At 41.6% G+C, this 25526-nt stretch overlaps 1 protein-coding gene across 7 annotated transcripts in view; it reads right to left on the reverse strand.

Annotated features, from left to right (window-relative positions):
* Positions 1-25526, reverse strand: part of PAG1 (phosphoprotein membrane anchor with glycosphingolipid microdomains 1) — a 112551-nt gene that overhangs the window by 47714 nt on the left and 39311 nt on the right. For 3 of the 7 annotated variants that reach the window (XM_077186727.1, XM_077186751.1, XM_077186733.1), the window contains one exon: positions 1757-1821. The gene's annotated coding sequence lies outside the window, so the exon portion shown is untranslated. The other 4 variants (XM_077186744.1, XM_077186757.1, XM_077186738.1 and 1 more) reach the window with 4 other exon arrangements.

Consider the following 25526-nt stretch of genomic DNA (forward strand, 5'->3'; position numbering starts at 1 on the left):
CAAATCCTCTGTGTCGTTTCCTCCTCCTCTGGCATTAACAATCCAAGGGCTAGAACATACAGCCAACCAAATCATCTCCAGATGTTTCTTCTGCTTAGCGATCTGATGAATGCCCAAAGACCATTTACTGCACAATGAAGTCAAGTGGACTCTGGGAGGATTCTGAATCCCATGCTGTTTTTCAGGATCAATTTCAGTACCAAAAGTTAAACCACGTGTTTGGTTTCTATCAAGCACCACCACTTGAACATAAGTCTTCAGACACTTAGGAAGCCAGTTCAGGCAGAAGTGATGAGCAACCACTCTGAACTCCCCAAGAACTCTGCTTTCCTTTGAATCCACTGGCTGAAAAACCACAGCGCGGCTGTGAGTGCAATAAGGTGCTTCTTACTGAATCAAGTATATTTGTTGCTTCTACCATCTTCTGACCCTTGAAAACTTCTGAATTTACTGGCATGATGAGCACAACTCACTCAACAACTCACAGTCAGTGGCATGCAGAAGCATGGACATTCAGAGCATACTCACAAGTTTGGGTTTCCCTCCAGAGAGTCTCCAGCCTTTGTTTAGCCCTCACCATAGGACATCTCTCATCATCTTATCTCTCTTATCTCCCATCATCCTCCCCATAGACCTTGGATCCCCATGAATACTGAAAAGTCCTTCATTCTAGCATTAATACAGCAGCAACTTCCTAATGCCTTGTGTCAGGCACATTTGTGTTTGTAATTCCTTTCACACTAGGCAATTCATTAAGGGCTCTGTTTTGATTACCAAAATGTGTGAACACAATTTTGTATCTCATCTATACAGGGTCACTCTTATGTCAGCTCGTTTCTGACTGCAACAGTCTTTTCCCATCCTAAAGGCAAAACAGTGTTTACATTTGGTTAGCTAAAATATTTACATTACACATTCAAATGATGCATTTTCCCAGTGACAGGGCTCTCCCTGGTATTTCCTCCTGTACCTACTATGCAGCGGAAATGATTAAGATGAATATTCTGGGTGTCTCTAAACAAGCAGATTAAGGAAATATGCAGCACAGCTGTACTATACTAACACTGCTAGACTTTGTAATATGCATGCAGGCTTGTGAACTGCCTAGCAGGAAAGCCTGCCTTTTAGGACCCCAGAACAGAAGAGTTCCACATTTCCTCATCAATTTATTTCAAATAGATTCTTCATTAATTGACAAATGATTTGGTGACTCAGTGCATGAGGCCCTGAGAGAGGAGGTGAGAATGGTGCTGTTCACTGATATCATCAGTCTGCCTGTGGATAAAAGCCTGGAGTGCACCATGTCTGCAGGGGAATAGAGGTGATGGGGACTGCTACCCAGACAGAGACCAGTGTAGAAGGAAAGGTGACATTAAAGCTGTCAGGGGAATGCCACCAAGTGACAATATTTCTGGGAATCAGAAAACACACTGCACACTCCTGTAAAGCAACATTACTAAGTTGGATAAAACACCGAGATGCTGCACCAAGAGGTCCTCCAGACAGACACACAGCAAGAGCCTCTCCCCACAGGGACAGTTTGAGGCTCATAGCAGAGAAACTGAAAATCAACATCATTTAAGACATATCATCATCTACACTGTAAACAGGTAGTCTTGCTCATTTATTTGTTACTACCAAACAACAGAGTCTCTCTGAGAAGAAATTAGATGGAGTGCAGCAACTTCTCACAGAGAAACTCTGTAGCAATGCAAAATTAGGAAGTTAACCAACACACCTAAGGTGTATTCCTTACCTTATAACATCATCCACACAGGTCTTCATACAGGCTCTCCCAGCGAGGAAGCAAAAGCTTCTGGGCTGAAAAAACAATGAAACACTGGTTAAGACATTATCTCAAAACCCCTGCCTGTGCTTATATCCATCCCAAACTCTGCTGCATCTTTTGTTTACAGAAACATATACAATAGACTGAAGTCGACTTCGTAAGCAAAAGCTATTTATTTTAAATTGACCCTGCCCACTTAGTGTCATATACTCTGAAGGAAATGGGTTATTAAAGTCTCTGTATAAGTGAGGCATGCACCATCTAGCAAACAAATATTATTTAGTAGGATTATTTTGTGTGGGACATGTATTTACTCCACTTTTTTAAACTAACAGCAAATGAAACTTTGTTTGCCAGTTAAAACCAATCAGTAGAAGAAAAGTAACAGGCTCTACACCAGTATGAGGCAGTGTATTCAAAATAATAAACAACTAATTTTGATTTAACCTTAAAGCCTGCATGGAGGGAGTGAGCAGGCTCATTACCTGCCTGCCTGGTGCCCAAGCAGCCCCACCACCAAGCAGCCTGACGGGTGTGTAGAGATTAGTGGGCAGGACACTCCTGCAGAAAGGGCATGCCAGAAATCCCTGGGCTGAGGGGGCCAGGATAAACACAGATTCTGCATTTTGAGCCAGCAGCTAGCAGCCTCACAGTTTTAATTCAGCTCTTTGAAAGCTGCTTTCCTTTGGCCATCCTCGGGAATACAGAGTTTGCAGCTCCCAGCCTTTGGCAGGCCAGCTCCCAAAGCCCCGCCGCTTTTGGCAGAGCAATGCCCGGGATGATGGGCAGCGGCTGCCGCTGTCACTAGCAGGATGTTTTCTGGAGTTTCTCCTACAAGGCAATGTGTTTATTCTTTGAAACAGTTGCTCCCTAAAGATTAAAACTGAGCAGAAGCACAAAAGCAGCGTGTGTCCTCTGGGGCTGCTATGTGCCATCAGGCAAACAGGAGGTACAAGCTGTGTTCTCCCAAATTACACAGAACAAACGGTGCTGCACTGGCAGAACCAAGTCACGTTCCTCAGTGCACAAACCACACTCTCCTCATTTTAACCCCTTCTTAGGAAAAAACCTTTCAAACACCACTTGTGTTGTTAAGAGCTCCAGATTTAAGTTGTGTGGGGAGCCTTCAATGCAGCTGAGCCTGTTCACCCCAAAAGCATGTCAGCCTGGGCACAAAAGATGAGCAACAGCCACAAGGTTTGTGCTTTTAAGACCATACTTGTTATCATCCCAAATAGCAGTACACACTCTCAAAAACAAACTTATCAACCACAAAGAACAAACAGCAATATGAAGAACAAACACTTGGACAAAATAGATCTTAGAAACTAAAAAATAGTCATTTAAAAACCACTAAAATAGGACTGATGTACTAAGAGCATATGAGAAACACTGGCACAACAATGAAAAATCTGTTTGGCACAGTCTGTGTAATCATAGTTATTGCAAGGTGGCTGGAAAAATAAATGCAACAATGATTTTTCTTTCTGCTGAGGTATGTGCAACAAATGTTAATGTTTTTATGACTGTACAGGATGGATTGTACTCCAGGGAGTACCTTGAGGGGTGAGGAACTGTCTCTGGTAATCAGAAGTATTTACCTTGCCTATATATAAATGTATTTCTATTAGCATAATTAATTTAATATTGCATATAAATAGTAACTTTTGGCTTTAAAAGTAAGATGGAGAAGGAAACTAAATAGTCTTTTCTTCCTCTGATGGGAACACATACAGATCTTATTACTGGTAACACAAACTAAGCCCACATAAAAGGGAACAGCCAAATTTCAATAACCCTCAGCATGATGCCCCCACAAAGCTTTACTCTCCTGCGGAGCACAGAGCACTTCGTAACTTTCCTCCCTGTTGTATCACTCTTATTTTAATAAACAACCAAACAGCAGCAATGGCTGCTAACTTATGCTACTCTAAAGACAAAAATATTACCTTTGGTTAACAAGGACTCCTCACCCTAGACCCTCTTTGCATTGTGCAGAGGAAGATACCAGGAGAAGCTGTTTGAGCCCTAAAACTCCCTCCGGGCATTAACGCAGCTCTCGAGCTGCTCGCCCTGTCCCGGCCGCTCAGCGATCCCGGATGCAGGGCGTGGATCCCACCTCTCCTGGCTGCCAGGCGGGCACAGCCTCACCGATCCCACCTTCCCTGGCTGCCAGGCGGGCACAGCCTCACCGATCCCACCTTCCCCGGCTGCCAGGCGGGCACAGCCTCACCGATCCCACCTCTCCTGGCGGCCAGGCAGGCACAGCCTCACCGATCCCACTTTCCCCGGCTGCCAGGCGGGCACAGCCTCACCGATCCCACCTCTCCTGGCTGCCAGGCGGGCACAGCCTCACCGATCCCACCTCTCCTGGCGGCCAGGCGGGCACAGCCTCACCGATCCCGTGTGCAGGGCTCGGATCCCACCTTCGGACAGAGCCTCACCGATCCCGTGTGCAGGGCTCGGATCCCACCTTCGGACAGAGCCTCACCGATCCCGTGTGCAGGGCTCGGATCCCACCTTGGGCTGCCAGGCGGGCACAGCCCGCGAACAATGCCGCCTCTGTCAGCCCGCCCGGCGAGCGGTGCCACAAAGACACGCTCATCCGCGGCCCCGCACCTCTCTTTGCTTCTTCTTCTTCTTCTTCTTGGAGCACAGGGTGATGAGAAGGAACGGGAGAGAAATGCCGATGTGTTTATGATCAGCCACAGCTCCGCTGTGCCCAGGAGTGAGACAGTGGCAGCGCACGACGGGCGCCCAGAGAGGAGCTGGGATCTGCGCTGGCAAGAGCCCTCCCTGCCTCGCTTCACACATTTTTGTTTCGGATCCGTGGGTGGTTGCATGAGCAAGCAGCCGGAATAGGGGAGGAGTTAGACAAAATGCAATTTAGGATTTGGAAGCCTTGTCTGCCTTTTCGAGAGGAGGACGAAGAGGCGAAATCGCAGTGCCCCGACAGAGCGATGAGCCCTTCCCAGCCCCCTGCTGCCACCTGCCTCTCCAAACCTGCCGGGAGAGCGGCTCTCCCTGCCTGGGCTGATCCCGGGGCAGCGCAGGCACAGCAGCTGCTCTCGGCCCCGGTAACCACACTCCAGAGCCCCTGAGCACGCTGCCTGCTCACTCCTGCCCCACAGCATCACCAGCTTCATTTTCAAGGAGGCACGATGCTTCATGATCTTCATGAGCAACTAGAGGATGAGACAATAAATGACATCTTCAGCAGATGTTTACAGCTGTCACGAGGCAGAGGAGGATTCAGCAGCAGCTTAAATCCCAGTTTTCTACAAAGCTTTCCTTGGAAATCAGAGAGGCAAAGCCAAAAGCCCTTTTAAAATCAGATGGCCATAGTTTTCTTGTTTTGAAAGGACTATCATGTGCATATAGTTCATGCAACGTCAGCTTTGTTTTCCTTCCTATGAGAAAATGAGAAGCAATGTCTGGCTCAAGATGCAACAGTGATGATTCCTGCTGAAACCAATTAGAATATTACACTTTAACTCAAGTATTCACAAGCCAAGCTCTATGATAGATGTGAGATGTTTCATGCCTCTCCACATGAATTGTAGTCCAGATCTAAAAACATTACAAGTGAATAGAGCAACAAGCAACATTGTGTTTTCTTCTTGAAGTAAATACCGAGGGACACACAGCCCTTGGGTGCAGCACAGCTATGAACTCATTCCAGTCCCTGATGAACCACCCTTACAGTATTTTCCCATGCAATTAGTATTAATTGGTGACTTGCTGGCAAGCTCCCAGGGGCCTATCTCACCCTTTTAGCCAGTCCTACCAGATCAGCCCTGAGATGATCATCAGGGCTAGGCAGCCATCCTGCTGCCCCACTTCTCAGGGCTCTTTCTTGCTCTTGTATTTTTGGGGACTCTGGCAAGGGTTCTCTTGAGTAACGAACAATCAAAGACACACTTCTTCCAAATTAATATATTCAAGTTTGTAACATGAGACAGCAAAGTAAGAGGGTGACTTCTAGAGGGAATTTATAAGCACTTTTAAAAAATATGTTCTTTCAAAGCATTTCACTGAAGCTAAACTCCAAAATAATTTTCAGGAGAACTGAGCAGCAGTGCTCAGTTCAGTGTCTGGATAGAAACAGACCTGTAAAACTCTGCATCTTGCATTCAAAATTAAGCTGATACAGGACAGATGTGAATGAGCAATCATCTCTTCTAATTTTATTATTTAATAACAATTCTTAAGGATTTCCTTTTATCTATTAGTAAGATAAAATTTGTCTTAAGCATCTTGTCAAATGGAGTTAAACATCTTGTCAAATGGACTTAAGCAGGTTCAGGAGTGCTTTATTTCAGCAGAGCCCCACAACTCCATGGCAATAAACAAAATCCGATGTTCTTTGACTGAACGTTGTGAACATCTAGAACAAATTTCAGAGTAGCTTCCAGGGGCATTTTCACAGTATGAATCTCTTTTTTCAGAATGACATAAGTAATCTCAAAACTTTAAAAACTCGTGCTGTGATGGTTATTCAGAGTCAAAAGGATGTCTGAAAAGAGAACTGTGCAGGGGTCAGCCTACAAACACCACTCAAGATCTAGTAAAGGCTGCAACATCTAATGGTAAAATACATTAGGAAATGCTTGTGGCCAGAGGCAAGCAGAACTGGTCAAGTATAATCAAGAGCACCAGGCCAGCTTTGTTCCTTCTCCTTTTTCTGCTTCCACTTTTTCTGCTTCTCCTAAGTTTCCAGGCCACATAAATCAGTGGTCCTCGGTGTTACTCTTCTCATATCACTTTTGTCTTTTACTGCACAACACTTAGAAACCACAACATAACATAAATAGGTGCCTAAAAATGGTGTATTTTGGCTTGGAGGTAGTTAAGAACACTGAAGATGGTTATTTCTCTTGGAAATCTTGAGTCTGGAGTGGAGGAGCCTGCCTGTGCCATCTCACTTCATGTCTAACAGGTTGTACCTTTAGATTTTACTCGAGGGATCATGTACTCAGGGAACATAAAGTCAAATGTGAAAGCCAAAACTCAGTCTTTACACTGGTCAACAGATGTAGAGAGATTTATCACTTACATGTAAGTTGTTTATATGACATAGAGACATATTATATGACATAATATGACATAAATGACATGTCATTTATATGACATATTTCTTTGGAGATACTTCTCCTTCTGAATCTTTGTGATCCTACTTGATTTTCATTTTAAAAAGACCTTACTGTCTTTTTTTTCCCACATCTATGGCAAGTAAAGATGCAGATATTATTTGCCAGGGCCCCATAAAAAAATGAATACTTTCAGACTATTCTCACAAGTATTGCAGAAGTACAGAAGAAGAGCTCAGTTTCACTGGTGCAATTTCCCAGCAATTCCATTAACTTGCAGTATCTTTGGATGTACACCATCAATCTGAGATAGCCCTCACCTCGATCTCACACCATTTTAGCTCTCCAGGTGTATAAAACCACAAGGATATTACTCAGGGCAGCCTAGGTGGCATTAGACTTCTGTCATTCAATGGAGGGATGGATTAAGGAACCACAGAATAAAAGTTTCAGAGAAGAACTTCTCCATAAAATCATGCAAAGGAAGGAGCACTGCACACATCCTCTGGCAAGGACAGGAAGGTGCCATCTGTGTCTTTGGAGATGTAGAAAAACCATGAGATTTCTTAGTATGATGCTATTCTAAAAAATCTGGTTTGCTTACAGGATTTTAAAACACACACATGTTTAGACTGCCACTTTACATCTACAACTAAGAGAAAGAGGGACTCAACATTCAGTTTTCTGAAAACACAAGGACAAGAGATTCTTTCTCTGAAGACATATGCCAAGACTTAGTCACTGCCACTCTAATTCCCTGATAGCAAATTCAATCTTTACAAATACAAAGCAAACATCTTTAAACAAATTATGAACATCTCTGGCCATACAGATAAGACTAACACTTGTAAATTACTTCTCTAAATAGGTGTTATATCAAATCTCCAATGAGTCCAGATAGATGTGTTCAGCCTGCATTAGGTGATAATGAAGCCTGAACCCTAGAGATCCTAGTTAAATTTGGATTAGCTGTTGATGAAAACCAACTTGATAACACTGCTTATTCTAGACTTGCCTCAATTACAGTTATTCCAGTCAAATTTGTCACTGCTATTCCTTCTTTCCAAGAGCATTACTTTTGTGACAGTTTTATTTGTAGCGTTACATGGCATTGGTACCTGCACCTCATCAGGTCCTTCTACTAGCCTGAGACAAATGCTGGATCATAGCAGGTCCTCTCCATCTATGGGAGACCAAACACAAAATTACACTTACTCAAGCATCACCTCTGCCTCTGGCTGGGAGCTGGCAGAGCTGGGAAGTGCAAATCTCCTACACATGCTGAAGACAAATACACAGCAGACTGCCCCCACTGCTGAAAGGTCTGTATTTCATTTTGAGCTATTGATCAAACTGAAGTATTTCACTTGGGCACAGTTCATTTGGGCCTACAATGTGATCTCTGTTAAAAGCTCTTTAACTCTTGACTAACTCAGGTCATGTGGATTTTTTGCTTGGCATAACTTGCATGTGGCCAAAGCCCCTTCTCAGAGCTGTCAAGTCAAAGCCGTACAAAGATCTGACATCTACCAATATAATAATAAGCCTAATCTTCTGTACTAAAAGAATGCAAATAACTTTCTTAAATATTTTTTCTTATGGAATCTGGTTTGCAACATTACAGTACTTATGAACTACTACACATCCAGTAAACTATTTAAGAATAATTGATGTAATTAAAAAATTTATTTCTCACCTGTCTGATAAGCACTGATAGTGGAAATGAAATTTTCACCTCATCTGAGGTGAAAGAATTTGAGCATAGCTCTTTGGTTTCCATTTGTAGTAACCAGAATTTCCAACTGTTTTTTCATCCATGTACTTGATAGATTTGGGCTTGTTTCCTTCAGACAAGACCAAATGTATTCAATCCATTACAGTCAAGACTAAATACTTACATATGGCTTCCTAATGTTACTCATTAGGACGTAGATGCTACAAATGTGCTTCCTTCAACTTCAGCTGTCTTTTATTCTCCCCTGCAGCTCACTCATTTTTGTTAAAAATGAAGAAAGGAATCAAATGACTAAGTTTCCATTTTCCACTCTTCCTAATTTTCAAATTTATGCCATTTATAAGCCTCAACTATTCTATGAAAAAAACTTTTTTACACCATTTAACAGAACCAAAATCTTGAAGGAACAGAGATTTTTTTTTGTTTGTTTAATCCTCTCCTGCATCCACCCACTTTTCCTATTTTCCATTCCTTAATTAAATTCCAGGTCAAAGATCTTTCTGACTCAAGGTGTCCAAATGTTTTCAGATTTGGCTAAAAAATTGTGCAAATCCATTATCCTATATCATCATTTCCAACAAGGAGAAACTCTCATTAATTATTTGAATATATGGACAAGATCTGATTATTTAAATCAAATTGCTAACTCAAATGCACAAGGGAATATAATTATTTTTAGAAATGTAAAATATGATTAGAGTATGCTCAAAATAATTGATCAGACTGTAAGATACTAGTGGGCAGAGGTTCTGGAAATGGAAGTCACACCACTCTAATCAGGACAACAGCCATGAGAGGATATGTATCTATTTATGAGGGCTTAACTTTGATATTACAAGTGCAAGAGAGAAAAAATGTCATCCTCCTGTCATTTGTTGACAGGCTGTGATAGAGGGAAGCTTTGTCAGTACTTCATCACCATCCATGACTGCTCTGCATCTCACCTCCAATGGCTGCCTTGCATTTCTGAGTCCTGATCCCTTCAGACCTGTTTGAATTATCCCTGTTTTTCTGCCATGAATGCTGGCATCTTACTCAGCAAAAGCATATCACATAAAACTGTTTGTGCTCAGGAAATTGCATTATATTAAAAGTAATTATTAAGATGTGATTTTCTCTGTGCAGTCATTTGCACAAACTGTACAAGTCCTCTTACCACAGCCACTGCCACATAAAAACTGTGGAATCACATTTAAGTATTGCATCAGCAACAGAAGTGTCCACGGCAATTATTTATTCATAAAACAGGGAACATAAAAACCAAAAATACCACCCCAAAACCACAAAAACAAAGAAACAAAAAAAAAATTCCCCCATTCTTAGAAATCTTTCTTTAACTACAATGAATTGAGATAGTGTTAATACTCAAAGTTTAACTTCAGGAAAAGCAGGATGGGATGTAGACTGTCAGCTAACCATTCTTGTTCTCTTTGATTATCACTATATCTTTCAGAGTGAAAACTGGTTTAAAAATCAGGAAAAACAAGATAGACAACCTTAGACCCAACCCAAACAAAAAGCTGGTTAATTGCATCAAACATTTTTTAATGCAACTAAAGCTCTTTGTGCTGTCCTCCCAAGTACCCACAGGTCAGAACAGTGAGCTGGCTGCCCCTGCACCTGCTTCATGTGACACTGGACTGAAATCTATTAATGCTGCCCAAAGGCTGACCCATGTTCCTGGTATAAAAGAACAAAAAAATCCTAAAGGATCTGCTGACCCCTCAGATTCAAACAGCTTTTGAAGCAGGTGAACAACAGATCAGTAAGAGATGGTGTTTCCACCTTCTCTCTGCTATTGTTGTTGTGGGATTTTATGCTTTTTGCCTGCACTCTACACTACCTGTGAGAGATCAGACCTGGTTTAGTATCTAATATTGCCCTTCAATACTTTGTTCTCCCTTGGAGATACGTGTCATGGATACATTGACACATACCTGAAAGCCTTACCCAAGCTTGGTTCACAAGATTGAAGTGAAAGAATTTATAGACTAATTAAAAAGGAATTTAAAAGAGCAAATCTTTCAAGTGTCTGATATAGCGAGTCTTACGCAAGGGTGCTGAGAAACTGGGCCCTCCCCTGACTTTAAAGTTTACTTTAAACAATCACTGCTGGGAGTGGAGTGGCCCAGTAAGTCAGAGGTGTCTGTCCACCAGGGGAGTTCCACAAAGGCTCTCAAAGTATCTGCTAATAAAGGCTTTGCCCTGGTCACACAGCAAGGCTGTGACAGAAGCTGATTGGCTTTGGTTTTTTAAATAACTAAATCAACATAAAGAAAGCTATCTTGGGCATGGGGAATACATTCCAGCTAGCAGGCAGAGGCCCAGCCTTTGCATTGTCCCTACTCCACCAGCCTTTGGCACACAAAAGCCACCTGCAAGGGAGACTTGACCCCGGAACATGCAGGCTCTAGAGGAGCATGGCTCAATAAAGCAGGAGCTGCCACAAGGAAGGAGCTGAGGCAGAGCACCACTGGGCAGCCTTTCCCTCCATTTCAGCAGGGGAGTTTTGCAGATAGCCATCTTTTGGGTGCCACCACCCACCACCCTCCTCCTGGGCACCTCCTGGGAGGTGGCAAGTGCAGGGGACTGGTGGCTGGAGAGTGCAGAGCATCGCTGCTCTGACCAGTGCCCTAACAAGGAGGACTCTCCTGAACATTTGTATGTTTCTCCCTCTTTTGAAAATGACCTTTAAAATCACTCTGCCAGCAAGAACTGATTATGATGTTTAAAGGAAACCTGCAGTAACTTGTGGATGAGAAGATTTTTATTTATTTTTAACTCTTTGAATGTGACTTTTTCTTTTACATGAGTGTGGCTGAGACAGCCAGAGTGTTAGTGTGCATATTCACCACCTCCAGACTCCACACTGGACCAAATGCACCAGAGAAGACAGTAAACAGAATTTCCTATGCCAACTCATTGAACTGGGAGAGATGCTAGCATAAAACTCTAAATCCCAGAAATGGGATTTGATTAATCAAGTGAGCTTTGCCAGAAGATGCAATCACACACCACAGAAGATTACATTAGCCTTTTAGAAAAAAACCCACACTTAACCAACTCCTGAAATTCTGCTTTGATATTTGCATGAAATCCATGCAAATTGTATGGGCTTCAGCATGTGTTTTCTCCCACACCAAAGCAGCCAGATGGACAGCCAGGGATGTGAGAAAAATATTTTCTGCTAAGCCTGAGGGGAGATGAACAAGAAAAGAAGCCCCCACGTGCTTCTCCCCAAGTCCAGTGCATACATCCCACCCCCCCCATCCTGTGAGCCTTCTTTTCACAGAGATCCCTTCCTTTGGCCATGGAGAAAGCAGTGGCCTGGCAGCCAGGGCAGTGCTCCTGCCAGCACCTCAGCCACAGCTGGGAACTGCACCTGGGGTGCTCTGTGCTGGGGCAGAGCAGGAAGGAGTCTGGGGGTCCCCACCTCCACCCCACCATCCAGCAAGGCCCTGGGAAGAGGGGTCACCCTCACCCTGTGGCATAGCCATCAGTTATTGCAACACATAAGGTGGCTTTGTGTCAATAGCTTTTGTTCCACTAAAATTCATCTGCACGAGCTTGCTTCCTTCCTAGCAGTTGTTAATGGATTTCATTACAGTTTTCCTCCTTTTTCACGTACATTCCTCGCTCCATGAAGAAAGCATGGGAGCAGCTGCAGCCAGCTGTGAGCTTCCCCATGGGACCCTGAGTGCTGCCTCTGAGACAGCAGTGACAGTCCCATGGTGATGGAGAGATCTTAACTGCAGACAAGATTGCTTGCTGCTGCCGTGGGAATGCGGGCAGCAAAGCGCTGCTCGTGTTCCAGGCAGGGACAACATGAGGGTGCCCTACACACTGCAACAAGGGGAAGCACTCTTTTGAATTCTGTGGGGCAGAAGAAACAAATTCATCATGCAGAATGTTTAGGAAAGCCTCACACCCTCTGAAATGTTTCAGGAATAATGTTCAGCAAATGGTAATTGTACCCTCCCCACCTTTGCTTTTAATAACTGAGGAAGCGAAAAACAAAACATTCATTCTCTTTCTCCATCATTTTTAAAGTCCAATTTTTGGGTGGCTGTTAGCATCCTCTCTGCATTAGATACCAGAATTCACCATGAGTCAAAGCCTGAATATCTTTGCTTGGGCAAATCTCCTAGGAACATCAGCCTGGAAAGCATGCCCTGGGAAACAAATCAGTTCTTCCTGACATGGGAAGCATCTCAGCCAATAATCCCAACTAATGTGGATGTCTCCACTGTTTTACTTTACACAAAGAATGTACAGTCAAATAAGGGTATTTCACATGTGCATGTCTGCTATTTCAGATGTCCAGCCACTTCAAAACTAAAACTCAGATGTTAAGAATGTGAAATACCAGACATTCAGATATTCTCCAAGTGATCCTATTAGGACAGAGATATAAGTGGGCTGGCAGATACACTTTCAAAAATTACAAGTCTTGTACACACAAAGAAATCTCCTTGCCTCTCTCCATCAAGCAGCTTTTACTGTTTGGTTAGTTGTTTTTTTAACTTCGGTCTTCCATTAATTCCAAATCCTGATAAAATAAAACTTTTGTTGCTTGATCATAAGCTCATAAAACACAAGAAGAGCTTAATGCAAAAATGTGAATAAGTTAAGCAGTTTACATAAAATTTACATATTTGCTCATTTAAACAAGGGGCACTCTACAGTAATTTAATGTTGTCAAGCAAGCACGGGAGGCATCAAATGCTTTGGCTTTTATGTTGCTCCTTACTGATATAATAATAATTGCCAATAGATCCTTTACAAAAAAAGAAAAACACAACAAAAAAAAAGCACTCACTATGCCGTTTGGAGGTTTTATAACAATATTTAACAAAGGGGAGAACATAAAAGGATAGGGGCCTGAAGTCACGCCTCCAGACAAAGTTCATATTTACCACCCACTATGAACTATGTGCAAAAGCACTGTTCATGGGTACAAAGACAAGACCAGTCAAGGTCTGCTGCTACCTGTGACCTACCTTCTCTGAATTCTGCTCTGTGCTCCTGTTCCTCAGCCACCCCTTTGCTGCAGCTGCATCCCTGTCCTTCCCTGCCTACTGCTGCAGCCCCTCTCCCCTAACGGCATTAGCAGTACACCTCTCAGCCCTGCACACTGCCTTCTTGATTCATCACTGAACCAACACAACATAAATCCCCCAGGCACACCAAAGCACTGCTACATTAATGCTTCACCTATGCTGCAAGAGCATCTCTTAAAATGCCTACAAAATTGTTTTAGAAGACCATGGTTTTGTTCTTGCAGCACTCTAGCCAGGAGGTGGTTAAAACAAAGGTGAAAAATCACAGCAAATAATCTGAAAGATGTATTCCCATCATGTTTGCCACTTCCAATCCTATTTTTTCCTATAAAGTCTTTGTGCAGTTGCTCTGTTGAAATCATTAAGCTTTCTCTGGCTTCCTGCAGGTGAAAAAGGCCAGAACCTGATCCTGTATGCAGGAGCAACACCTCTTCACCTACCGTGAGCCTGTGGTGCTCCATCAGTCCTTTATTTCTCCAGACACTCCTGCTTAGGAAAACTTGACAGGAATTGTTTTAAATACATTCTGTCCCATGCAAGCATGCAGCCAAAAAAGTTTAAACCCTGCTCTTGACAGTCTTTTTCAATACAGATGGGAGTTCAGAGGAACCATTTTTCTTTCACATTTGTGTTTTCAGCTTTACAATTTCCATTTGCTCAAGACCTCTTGTCCCATCTAATTCTTATTTTAGTGCTAGCCCTACAAGAGTTACAGAGATGATCATTTTGACTCAGCATCATCCTCCTATCCTCAATTTGCCTTAACATAAAAAAGACAAAAGAAACAGCCCTACCCCTCCATATAATTTTATTTTCTCACTAATAGTGTCTGAAGGGTGGATAAATGTGTGAAAACAAAACAGAGCTGCACATGTGAGAAAGGAAGGGTTCCTATCACAGCTAAGAGCCCATCTTCTGCACTTTCCTGACTTGGCAGTAAACTAGAGACACTCCCAAATGGTGACAATGGGCAAGGAAATTTGCTTTGCAAACAATTCCCTTTAAAAAAACCTTGCAAGGGACTATTTGATAGTGTTTAAGTTTTTGTCTCTTAAACATGCAATTCTCTACAGAAAGCAGATAATGTTAAGTAAAGTACTGGAAAATGAAGTGGCTTAGGATTATACACAGTCAGTTGGGCTTTTTCTAAAGAAACACTACACAGACCCTTTACAGCCTGAGTTTCTAGAAGCCAAAAGAAGCAGCATTGAGTAACTGAAGGCTTGTGTCAAAGGACAGCAGCAGGCAGGACCCCACACAATGGGTCTCCATTGCAAACACACTAATACCATTGCTGCATAAAAGAGTAGGAGGAATACATAGGAATTAAAGGAAAGATTAATTCCCAGTGGGTTTTACAGCTAAGAGGCACATATTTGGGGCAGCAGCACCAGCCAGAAAGTTTTGATCCTGATGGCTAGTTTGGTCACCACCCCAAACCAGACTTTGACTCCATGACATGACAAGCAGGACACCCTGTGAGTGCTACAGATGAGGAGGCTTCGGAGAGGTAATGTGGAAAACATACAACACAGCATGCCTCATTCAAATAACCCAATTCACAGCTTTAGCTTTTGAAACAAACAAAAAATAAATGCAAAGATGTGACACTAGCAATGCCTGCCATCACTCTCAAGACATGGAAGGTACTATATAATCTGAGAAACTATAAATACAAGAGTTTAGGAGTGTAGAAAGAAAGAGTTTAGGAGTGTAGAAAGAATTACATGAAATCGCCACAAAAATGCGTCTTGCAACGAAGTTATGAAGAGAGTAACAAATAGGACTGGTAAAAATACTGGTACATTCAAAAAAATAAAACTATATAAATCATCAAATTCAAATTAAAACTACTTCGACTAGCCATAGGTATGAAAAGAAATACATCTACAAGGAAGAAAATAAAGCAAAATGGACTTAACAAGAAATGAGCTGAAATAAAGCCATATTAAATTCTCAGCAAGTTGTGAAAGATTCTTTGCCTTTCTTTTTTTTTTTTTTTTTTTTTTTTTTATTAAACAGTAGAGCTCGCCATCTGTTAGGGGACAGCACACAACAAGAGTCCTGAAGTGCTGAAAAAGTCTGTACCAGAAGCCTTCATGCTCACTCTGGTATCCCACAGCACAGCCATACCAAGTTCAGCTCTCCGTACATTGGAAGTGTTTCCAGGCAAACCCAGTGGCTCCACATGGAGCACCCTGGGGTCCCTGAAGAGCTGGCACGTCTCCACCAGCATCGTGCTCCTCACAAATCCCAGCATTCCAGGAACAAATCCTTTTGGCACTAAGCTCACCTCGGGCCTCAGTAAAACCATCCACTCAGATGTGCCCTTGGGTGTGACCCCATGGCGTGGAGTCTCATGGACAGGCCTGCCTCATGGGGCTGACTGCCTGGGAGGGCTGGCTGGAGGGGAAATGCCAGAACAGAGAGAGAAACTAAGACAAAAGCCCTTTCCTAATTCTACCCTGTGCAAGGATCTGCATCTTCAGCTTTTATGGCAAATCATCACCTTTCAATTTTTAATCCTTTCCACCCCAAGCACTGCCACCATGAGCACTTCCAGGCTGAGGAGACTGCCACCACATCAATATTCATCAAGGAGATCCTGAAGAAAATTCATTTATTTTTCAGAATTATTACAGTTAATTGGAAACATCTGCTACAAGTATCTGTATGCCAGAAGCATCCCAATCTTCTAGGCAGTCTCTGCAGGAATACCCACTCTGTCCTTTCTGGCTAGGCTTTGCCAACGGCATCTTTATTGTCAAAGAAAAGACAGCGTAAGACTAATCGGCCAAATGCAGAGTTTAAATTGTCTCTGCTCATTTTCACACAAAGTACTAACACATGTTGTGCTGTCACAGCTGTGAAAGATATTTTCATCTCCATGTTGGCTTTTAACTGCTTTCTTGCAGTGAACCAGTAAAAGAATTTTGGGAGCAGCATTCCCCTCTGATACCCAGTAGCATCCTTAACCTAATAGAGTGCTGCAGTGAGAATGTCCAAGCACAAACAATCAATATTTTACATTCATATTGAGATTAATGTCAATATATTACATGAATGTAAGTACATTATTTCATGCAATGTGAATGTTGAATATTTGTTGAACTCTTTATGTGAATAAAGGATAATTATCTGAATGTCCAGTGGAAAAATGTTCCCGTGGGGACAGAATGCAGCCTAACTATCAAGTATTTGCGAATTCCAATAAATATTCACTGAGACCTAGTGAAAATCTGGGCTGGAACTTACAAACATAGAATTTCTAAACAGGTTGTCAATCATAATGAAAAATGCATGTGCAGACTGGACTTCCTAAGTATTATTAGCCTTCTGTCTAAATCCATTGTAATTTTGTTTTTAATAGGCTGAAATGTGTGGCATGATCTTTTTTAATAAAAAGATTCTGTCGAAATTGTGAATTATTAATGTAAATCATGATGCCAAATTAATTTTTTTAAGGAATAAGATGAACAAGACATTCATATTAAGGAGTGAAGCATGATTGTATCTCTGATGAAGTGAGATGAATGTTTATACTATAGACCTTGCCCATAACAGCTGAAGACTTCTTACTGTCTGTATGAGGCAGCATGATGGAAATATTTGTTAAAAAGGTAAGGAGAATCTCCAAAGACATCTTTGAACTCAGAACCTCCAAAGACATCCTTTGAAGCAGATGCTCTTCCCTGAGATGCCAGACTAGGAAACCTTACTCAGGGAGAGAAAAATAAAAGCAAAAAAAAGCACTGATTTTTTGAGCCAGATTATTTTTTAAAATTAAATTACTATGGGTAAAATATTCACACAGATGGTCACTACGAATTCTCATCCCAAACTAGATTAGAAATAGATTTTCTTTTTACATGAAGAACAGAAATCAATCTTCTGTAATGTAATCTTCTTGGGTCCTTGCCTACCCCAAGGGTAAGAAGAACCACAAATTTCTTGTTTGACAGTGTGGGAATACAGAATTGTTTGTCGACACCATTAAGAAGTTTCAAATCACGGTGAAAGAACTTGCACGCATCAACAGACAGAAAAAATGAACTGTGAAAAGCAAGAAGACCATGTAATGTCTGGATATGTATTTTCATTTGGCAGAATTGTGATGCTGATAGAAATAATGCAAAAATAATAATGCCTCTGACTGAAAGAGCGTGTGTTCCCTTATTGCCTAGAACAGAACAGTTCCCACACTATATTATAACTGCAGCAATAATTAGGATGTGAACTTCTGGTCCAGTTTTCTTCCTTTCAAGCATTAAGGTTATAAGGACCTTCATCACTACATCTCATGAATTTGAACAAACTGGTATTTTTTTCTGCCTTCCTCAAGGAGAGACAGTGATAAGGCAGGGAGTGATTATCAAGGGATATTAAGAGAATAAACCCATGAATCTCAGTGTTCAGGTTAAAGTTCAACACCAGTTAAGAAGTATTCTTGAACCCTCATGATACTGCTATATAAAAATAATACAACTGCTCTGCAATTTAAAAGCATAATCAAGTAGAAAATTATAGAGTGAAATGTGTGGCCCCTGAGCAAATTCATAGGTCTTTATGCCATGAAAAATAAAACCCTTTCACTCATTTGGACTTTTAGCAGCTTTTTCTCAGAGAAGTGGTGGACAGTGGGCAGTACCACAGCTTCCTCTGTGCCCTTGGGGGACAGGAAGCCCTGATCAAACTTTTCTGGATTCACTGCAGAAATGCAGAAGCTGTACTCACAGGGAAGTGGGAGATGTGCCATTTCTGTTAGTATTAAACAGAACTAGATGACAGAAAGAGAATCACACATTCTTGTCTGTAGCATCGAGTCACTCTTGGTTCTCATGTTTGTTGGCTTGCCATGCTCGTCTGACACAAAAGACAATCTTACTCTCAAAGCACAGTAAATCAGCAAGTAAAATTCTTGGAATAACAACACTGAAATCTGTCCAATACTTTCCTAAAAATGCATATTAAATCTGCTTCAGCCATGAAAACTTGATTAATGTGTTTAATACATTTGGAAGAAATAATCATTCATGTTAAGGGTAAACAATGCAAGCATGGAAAATGGGTGAGAATAATATGAAAAGGGAAAAAAAAAAAGAAGCAGATGCTGCAGGATACAATCCCACCATTGATAACCATTGTCATGGCTAAACCAAAAACCAGTATGCCCTAAGTGGAGTAAATGATCATCTCCACTCTGTGATAGTTAAGGCAAAATGAGCATTAGCATCCAAATAAATGAAGCTAATGGCTGGATTTTTGGTGAAACCCTAAATTCTGCTTTTTCAAGATTAGTGATAACAGAAGTAGTGACACATGCTTCCTCCTGAAATGCATAGAGCCCAACAAACCTCAAAGGATCGCATGCAAGGAGGGACGAGGAGCAGCCACAAGAGTGGGGAAGAAGCGGCACCTGCTCCGACCCAACACAAGCATCACAGGCTCAGCCACAGGCTGGTTCTGGGGCCCAGCAAACCACTCACCATGTCCTCTGACAGTCAAGGTCCCTCCTCAGTGCACCAAGGTCCCCTTCCCATGGCAGTATCCAAGCAGCAGAGAAACCAGGCTTTGGCCAGAGCACAGTGACGGTACCCAGTGAAGGGTACCTGTACATGCCTGCCCTTACTTACCCATAGTGTGCCTTGCACAGAGAGTCAGTTCAACCAAACAATCAATTTAACTGTTCCAGCCTGCCTCTGGGAACTGCAAAATGTGGGACGTGGCACTTACCTCACCATCAGGACACAGCTCTCTCTCGTCTTCCAAGAGCAAAACTTACATGCTATAAAAAGGGATTTTTTCTATTTCTCTGCAGGCAGGCCAATATTTAGGTTGTGCTTATGAGCAGTGATGGCTGATGATCCAAAGAGGAGCAGAAACTCAGCACGTTCCCCCAGCAGCAAAGGGCCTGGGATAGGCAGAAGTGACAGACAAGCATCCCTCCAGGAGCTGCAGAGTTTGCTCTCTCTGAAGTCTCCCCCTTTCCTGCTGGGCTGCAGCTGCGTGCACAAGAACACATCATCCTTCCCACTGCTCACAGTGCACAGACACAGACACCACTGGGGAATGCTTCAGACACATGGAAGCAGCTAGCAATTTAATTAAAACATCCACACACACAGAGGCACATGCACATCCCATTCCTCAAGAGAAACACCTCGAATAAATACGGGAGCACAGGACTGCAAGGAAACTCACAAGTCCCTTCTATGAACTCCATGATGCTCCATCCTAAAGCTGCTCTTTATTTTTACCTCTGCTGCACCTGGAAAAGTCAGTTAACAAACCTCAGAGATAATCAGGGACTGGTTTTTATTGCCTGGCCTCACTTTACCCAGAGTAAAAAGCATGGGCTTCCACCATTATATTTTATGCCATATCTATCACACCAGCTCAGAAGAAAACATAATCCTTGTACGATGCTATGATCCTCTTCTGAAATGCCAGTGACTCTTACCTTTGAGTCACCTATAAATTCATAAGAATTCTGTCACCTGTCAACTTCATAAGCATACTGCTGCTTATTTATGACAAGGATAGGAAAATATGAAACATGTTTCATCTCCTTTGAGGAATTTAATTAGCAGATTCCCTTTGGCCCAACACTCCCACCATTTAAAATAATATTGACCTCTCCTCTTTATTCAATTCTCTACATATTTAATATTTCTTCTATGAATCTTCTTTTTCTCTTGCCATATTGATAGATCTCCATGTGGGTACCACATTCAAATTCTTTATCAAGACTGAGATGAATCGCATCTATTGCTTTTATTTAGCAACAGAACTGAAAAATATGAAACAGCTAACCTTGGCACAAAAATATTTATTAATAATTTTTTTATTTTATCCCATTTTCCATTAGCTTCTCTGACTTTATTATGTTGTTCAACATTCATTCTAAAATATTATGTATTTTAGAGGTTGGCTTAACAGGCTGTTATTTTGCCAAATCCACTTCCCCTGGAACCATTTCAAAATCTGAAGTTTACATTTTATATTTCTCATTCTCATGCCCCAGTCTTCAATATATTCAATAAAAAAAGTCTGTAATCCCATGTAACAAAAAATGGCTTTCCAGGGAGGAGCAAAAATGCTTTTTAGAAGTAAAAATCTGATGACCTCTCAGTGCAAGCCTCTGGAAAAGAAGTGATGGATATTGTTTCTCTACCTTGTCCCTGAAACTCCACTGCGGTTTTAATGTTGCACTACACTGGTTTTCTTCGATGGCTAATATGGGAAACCTGATTCCTTTTAAAGAGGCCTCCCAAATCAAACCTAAAATCAAATACCTCCCCATAACTTAATTTATTAGGTTAAAAAGGTCAAGAGTCTCTTCACCACCAAAGTACTTGTCCAATTCTCAATAGGAAATTTAATTTCTGTCATCTGGAGCAAATGTGTATAATGCAAATGCCATTCAGAAACTCTACTGCACTTTGAAACTGAACCCACTTTTTGCAGCTGCTGCTTTAAATATCATCAGAGTCTGGAAACAAAACAAAGCCCTGTCTCACTGACATATTCCTGCATTAACATGAACTCCAATGAGTGAGTTTAAGTGGGTTTGGCCACCAGCTGTGGAACTCTGCTGTACATTCCACTGTACACTAGTCTACAACCTAATTAACAGCCCTGCAAATATTCCAGATATCTGCTAATATTATGCACAAAGATGTAATTAGAAGTGTGTGTGAACACAGATACATTTGAAAAAAGAGAGAACAAATGTGCAGCTCCAACTGCTATCATTATTAACTCCTTCTCAGTGGCAGCATCATGCACCAGGTTAGGGTAAGGTTAATGCACACCCCACACTGTGACCTTTCAGACTGAATTTAATTGCATCCCTACCAACGATATGGCAAAATGATAAGGTGCATCCTGATTGATTTTCTTCCTTGCAGACCAAAAGAGCTCATTTCAACCAAATCCTGCCATTAAATTTACAGCACAACTGGAAAGGAGTTTTAAATTATATACACCCTAATCTAATATTTGAAACAGTTATATCAAAGACTCTCTCTATTATAAGCTGCAAAATCCCTATTTGCCTTTTCTGTAGACCCGCTACACTATGTACAGCATTATCCTTCAATTGTTAGTGTGCTTAAAATGTGTGTCTAACACTGTCAGAGCCATGCTGTCAAGCATTAAAGAGCACTTTTAGGCATTCTGCCCCTGTAATCCTTGGGGACTTCAGTAGCTACAAGTCAGGGGAAAATCAAAGTAAAGAGAAAAGACAGGTCATCATGAACCTAAGTGCAGTGTAGTCTCATGATAGACATTTCTACTCTACATGCACAACACATACAGGTTCTACAAGAATTTTACTATCCCTACTTTACTAAAGCTGGGACGAGTATCTTTGTTAACATACCAGCCCACAGTGAACTGGAAAATTTTGTCAGAATATTTGATACACTTTGATTACTGTATAAAATATTATATGCCTCACTATAGCAGGGTTTATTCAAGCCTTAGTTGTTTGATAACAACTTAGATTTTTTGTGATTTTTTCATTATTCTTTCAAATAAATTTTTGGTGTATTTTCAGATATTCAATACTCTATGCTGCATTAGAAATGCCCATGGGAAACTCTGAGATGTGTGTCTGTTTTAAGCAGTTTCCGCTCGCAGTGGATGAAAGTAACAGCCAACCACGCTGGGATTTAAGGTTTTTTTTTAAGGAGGTCATGGTAGGCATATTCTGTTATTACTGTATAGGAGTTTTAGCTATTGCACTCATCATCATGGTCAGAACAGCTCATCTGCATTGAAGTTCTGAAGAGCACTGTGCACAGCTGAGCCATCACTTAGATCACTTGCATTTAGAGGAACAGAAACTTGGATGAGCCCCAAATTATGGCAGACCTAATGTCTCATTTGCCAGCAAATCATCTGTATCAGAAATTACTTTAAATGACAATGCTAAAATTGAATTTGTCCCATGTTTAACATGCCCATTAAAAGGAAATCCTTCAATGCCATTCACTGAGGCTCAGATGCAGGGAGTCAAATGACCATGTGGTCATGGCCACAGCCCACCCTCAGCAGTATCCCCGACTTTGAAAATCTGTAAATGCTCTGGAGTCAAGGAGGAACTTCCCACTCAAAACCTCTCACCTTTACAGTTGTTTTAGTTTCATGAGTCTCTGATGCACAGAGTGCTATGATAGTCTTGCCTACGAGAGAACTTGTCACTTTAACATGACTCAATTTTAATTTCACAGCAAGGCCTTGCCCAAAGCCATGCTGGAGCCTCTTGAAGCCTTCAACCACCCCTAGGTTCCCTTGGATGGCCCTCAGGAAAGAGAACACAGTGGCAGCAGAAGGCTGGGGGGGACCTGAGACTGGGTGAGTTTTGCAGAGCTTTGAGCCAAGTCACTGCTCTAACAAAGCAACCTCCTGAGAGCCCACTGTGAACCTAAACACTGAATTTCTCATTCAATGCATCCGAATGCAAGTGCAGTGTGAACAACTCCACCAAGGCAAAGACAGAATTAGCCTCATCAGACATGCAGCAGCATATGTCTCTTTCAACATGTACTGCAAAATAGATACTGAATGGAAAACAGATGATTTTTAGCCTCCTATTCTGTCTACCGGTAAAAAAAAAATCTCGAAATCCTGCATATCTTCATGTAAATTACTGTACTGCAAAGATAAATATCAAAGTTATGCAAGATGCTAGATAAGTAGAAAGACTTAAAAGAACAAGGAAGAAATAAAAACACCTACAAAACCTCCAAAGACAAAAAATAAACAACAGTTTATTTGTGTTCCCAGGCAAGTCCAAAGCTAAATATTAGCATTTTCTTCTAGAGGCAACTTTCTGTGTATTGAGAGCCAGCTTAAATAAACAGCTGGCTTTTCTTCTCAGAATATTTGGGGAGCCTGCAAATTTTTTTCTCCTTTGAGAAAATATATGAAAAACAATGCAGGAACAACTTCACACAGGAGTAGTAAAGAAATTCAAATATCTAGTTATAATTATAAATGAAATTTTGGCCATGCAAAATCTGCATGAAATGCTGTCAGGTGGAATATTTGCCAGCCACTCTTCCAAGCAGCAACCAGAGAAATCTACCTTTGTTATCTCCTTGTTGATCTGGTTCCCCACGCTTCTTTTATGCATTTTATGTGGCTTTTTAGTTTTACTCCCATATTTCTCTCTTAGTCTTACCTGAGCTCATTCCCTGCTAGATCCCTGGGTTTTTCTTTGGTAACCCAAAATCTCAGCTGGGGACTTGCTGGTATCTAACATTAGAGGTACAGGGGCTCCAGTCATCTTTAAGCTGCAGTAATTTTTTCTGCTCTGTAAAGCCTGAAGGGATAGTACTTTTCCTTCCTTGCTAAAGAGTAAACATTCCCCTTCCAGTGGGCAAACAAATTATCTTCTGTTGTTTGTAAAGACACTCAAACAATACCCTTTGTTTACCTTTATAAATGTCTTTGTGCTATCCCCAGTCCAGCCCAGGGAACTGAGCAAAGGTGGTGCAGCTGACATACAGCAGGCAGGAGTAAATGCCTGAACACCCAGAGAAATCTCTGCCCAGCAAAGAACAGAAACAGTCACTCTGCTGTCTGAGTTTGGGCTGAGATAGCAGCAGCAAACTGAATCTCAAGACAGTAAGTATCTTTAGTAAGCAAATTAATTTTACTCATCAACTCAGCAGAAACATGGTTTTCTGCCTCCAGGAAAGGGTGCAACGTGTACTCATTAATGACTGTTTATTCAGATCAACACTTCTGCTGGATAAATTCCCCACCACCACCACCACCTTACATGAGCTATTTCATGATCAAAGTATTGAAATCAACCCTGCCAAAGCAACATCATTTGAGCAGCTGTGTTAAGCGCAGGCACGTTTGAAGGATCAGAACCTAATGACGTTTTCTGGCTGTTTTTTTGGCATGAATACAACAAACACCTCAACAAAAACATAACTCTGCCCCTGCAAAGTACAGAGGTCTACTCATGCAATTATCATCTACAAGCACAAATACTATTTGTAAGAATCAAACAATTCATTCAATATTATTAGTTTATTTCATAAGTAGGCTGATTACTTCTGAAATAGCTGCTTTCTTAAACTACATGGCTGATATGCAATCTGGTAAGCTCCATTTACCAGTTTTCATTTAAATGCATCCTACGAATCTGACCCTACTTCATTAAAACCAACAAATGTCACACAAATCTTTGCACATGGAACTCAACATATCCAAATGAAAACCAGTCCAATGCTGACAAAAAGGCTGAGAGCAAACTAGTACCTCTATCTTGGTCATCACAACCTCAGCTGTGTGATGTGCATCAGCACACACCTTAGGAAATGAAAAGCCTGTTAACTCGTAGGGTCCTTCTGAAAATGTGAACACATCCACTGCTCATACTGCTTCGTTTAAAAGCTGGCTCTAAATTTATCAAATACAGTTTGAAACTGAAAGTGACTGGAATGTTTTGCACTACTATGTCACTTCCTAAGAAAGCTGATGTAGAAATATTTCCCAGCTGTGGGTTAAGATTTCCAGATGAATAGAACGAGCAGGGAGATGTGGGCTCCTGACCAAGAGGCACTGACAGTCCACATTAAACAGCATTTGCCCAGGATGTGTCAGACAAGAGACCTGAGGCTGGGTTCCTGTTGCTACAGGAAAATGCCTGGCCAAAATACACTTGGCTGCTCTAGCAAGAGTTTCTCTCCATATTGTTTTGTTAATGTTTCCAAACGGTCCAGTTTTGCTTTTGTATGAAAAAAAACCCAACCCTCACCTTGCACCAAAATAAACTGTGGGGTTTGACTGGTCACAGCACAGACAACCAGACTTCCAGTGCATCCCCT

The sequence above is a fragment of the Agelaius phoeniceus genome, chromosome 1 (assembly GCF_051311805.1).
Source record: "Agelaius phoeniceus isolate bAgePho1 chromosome 1, bAgePho1.hap1, whole genome shotgun sequence".
NCBI lineage: Eukaryota > Metazoa > Chordata > Aves > Passeriformes > Icteridae > Agelaius > Agelaius phoeniceus.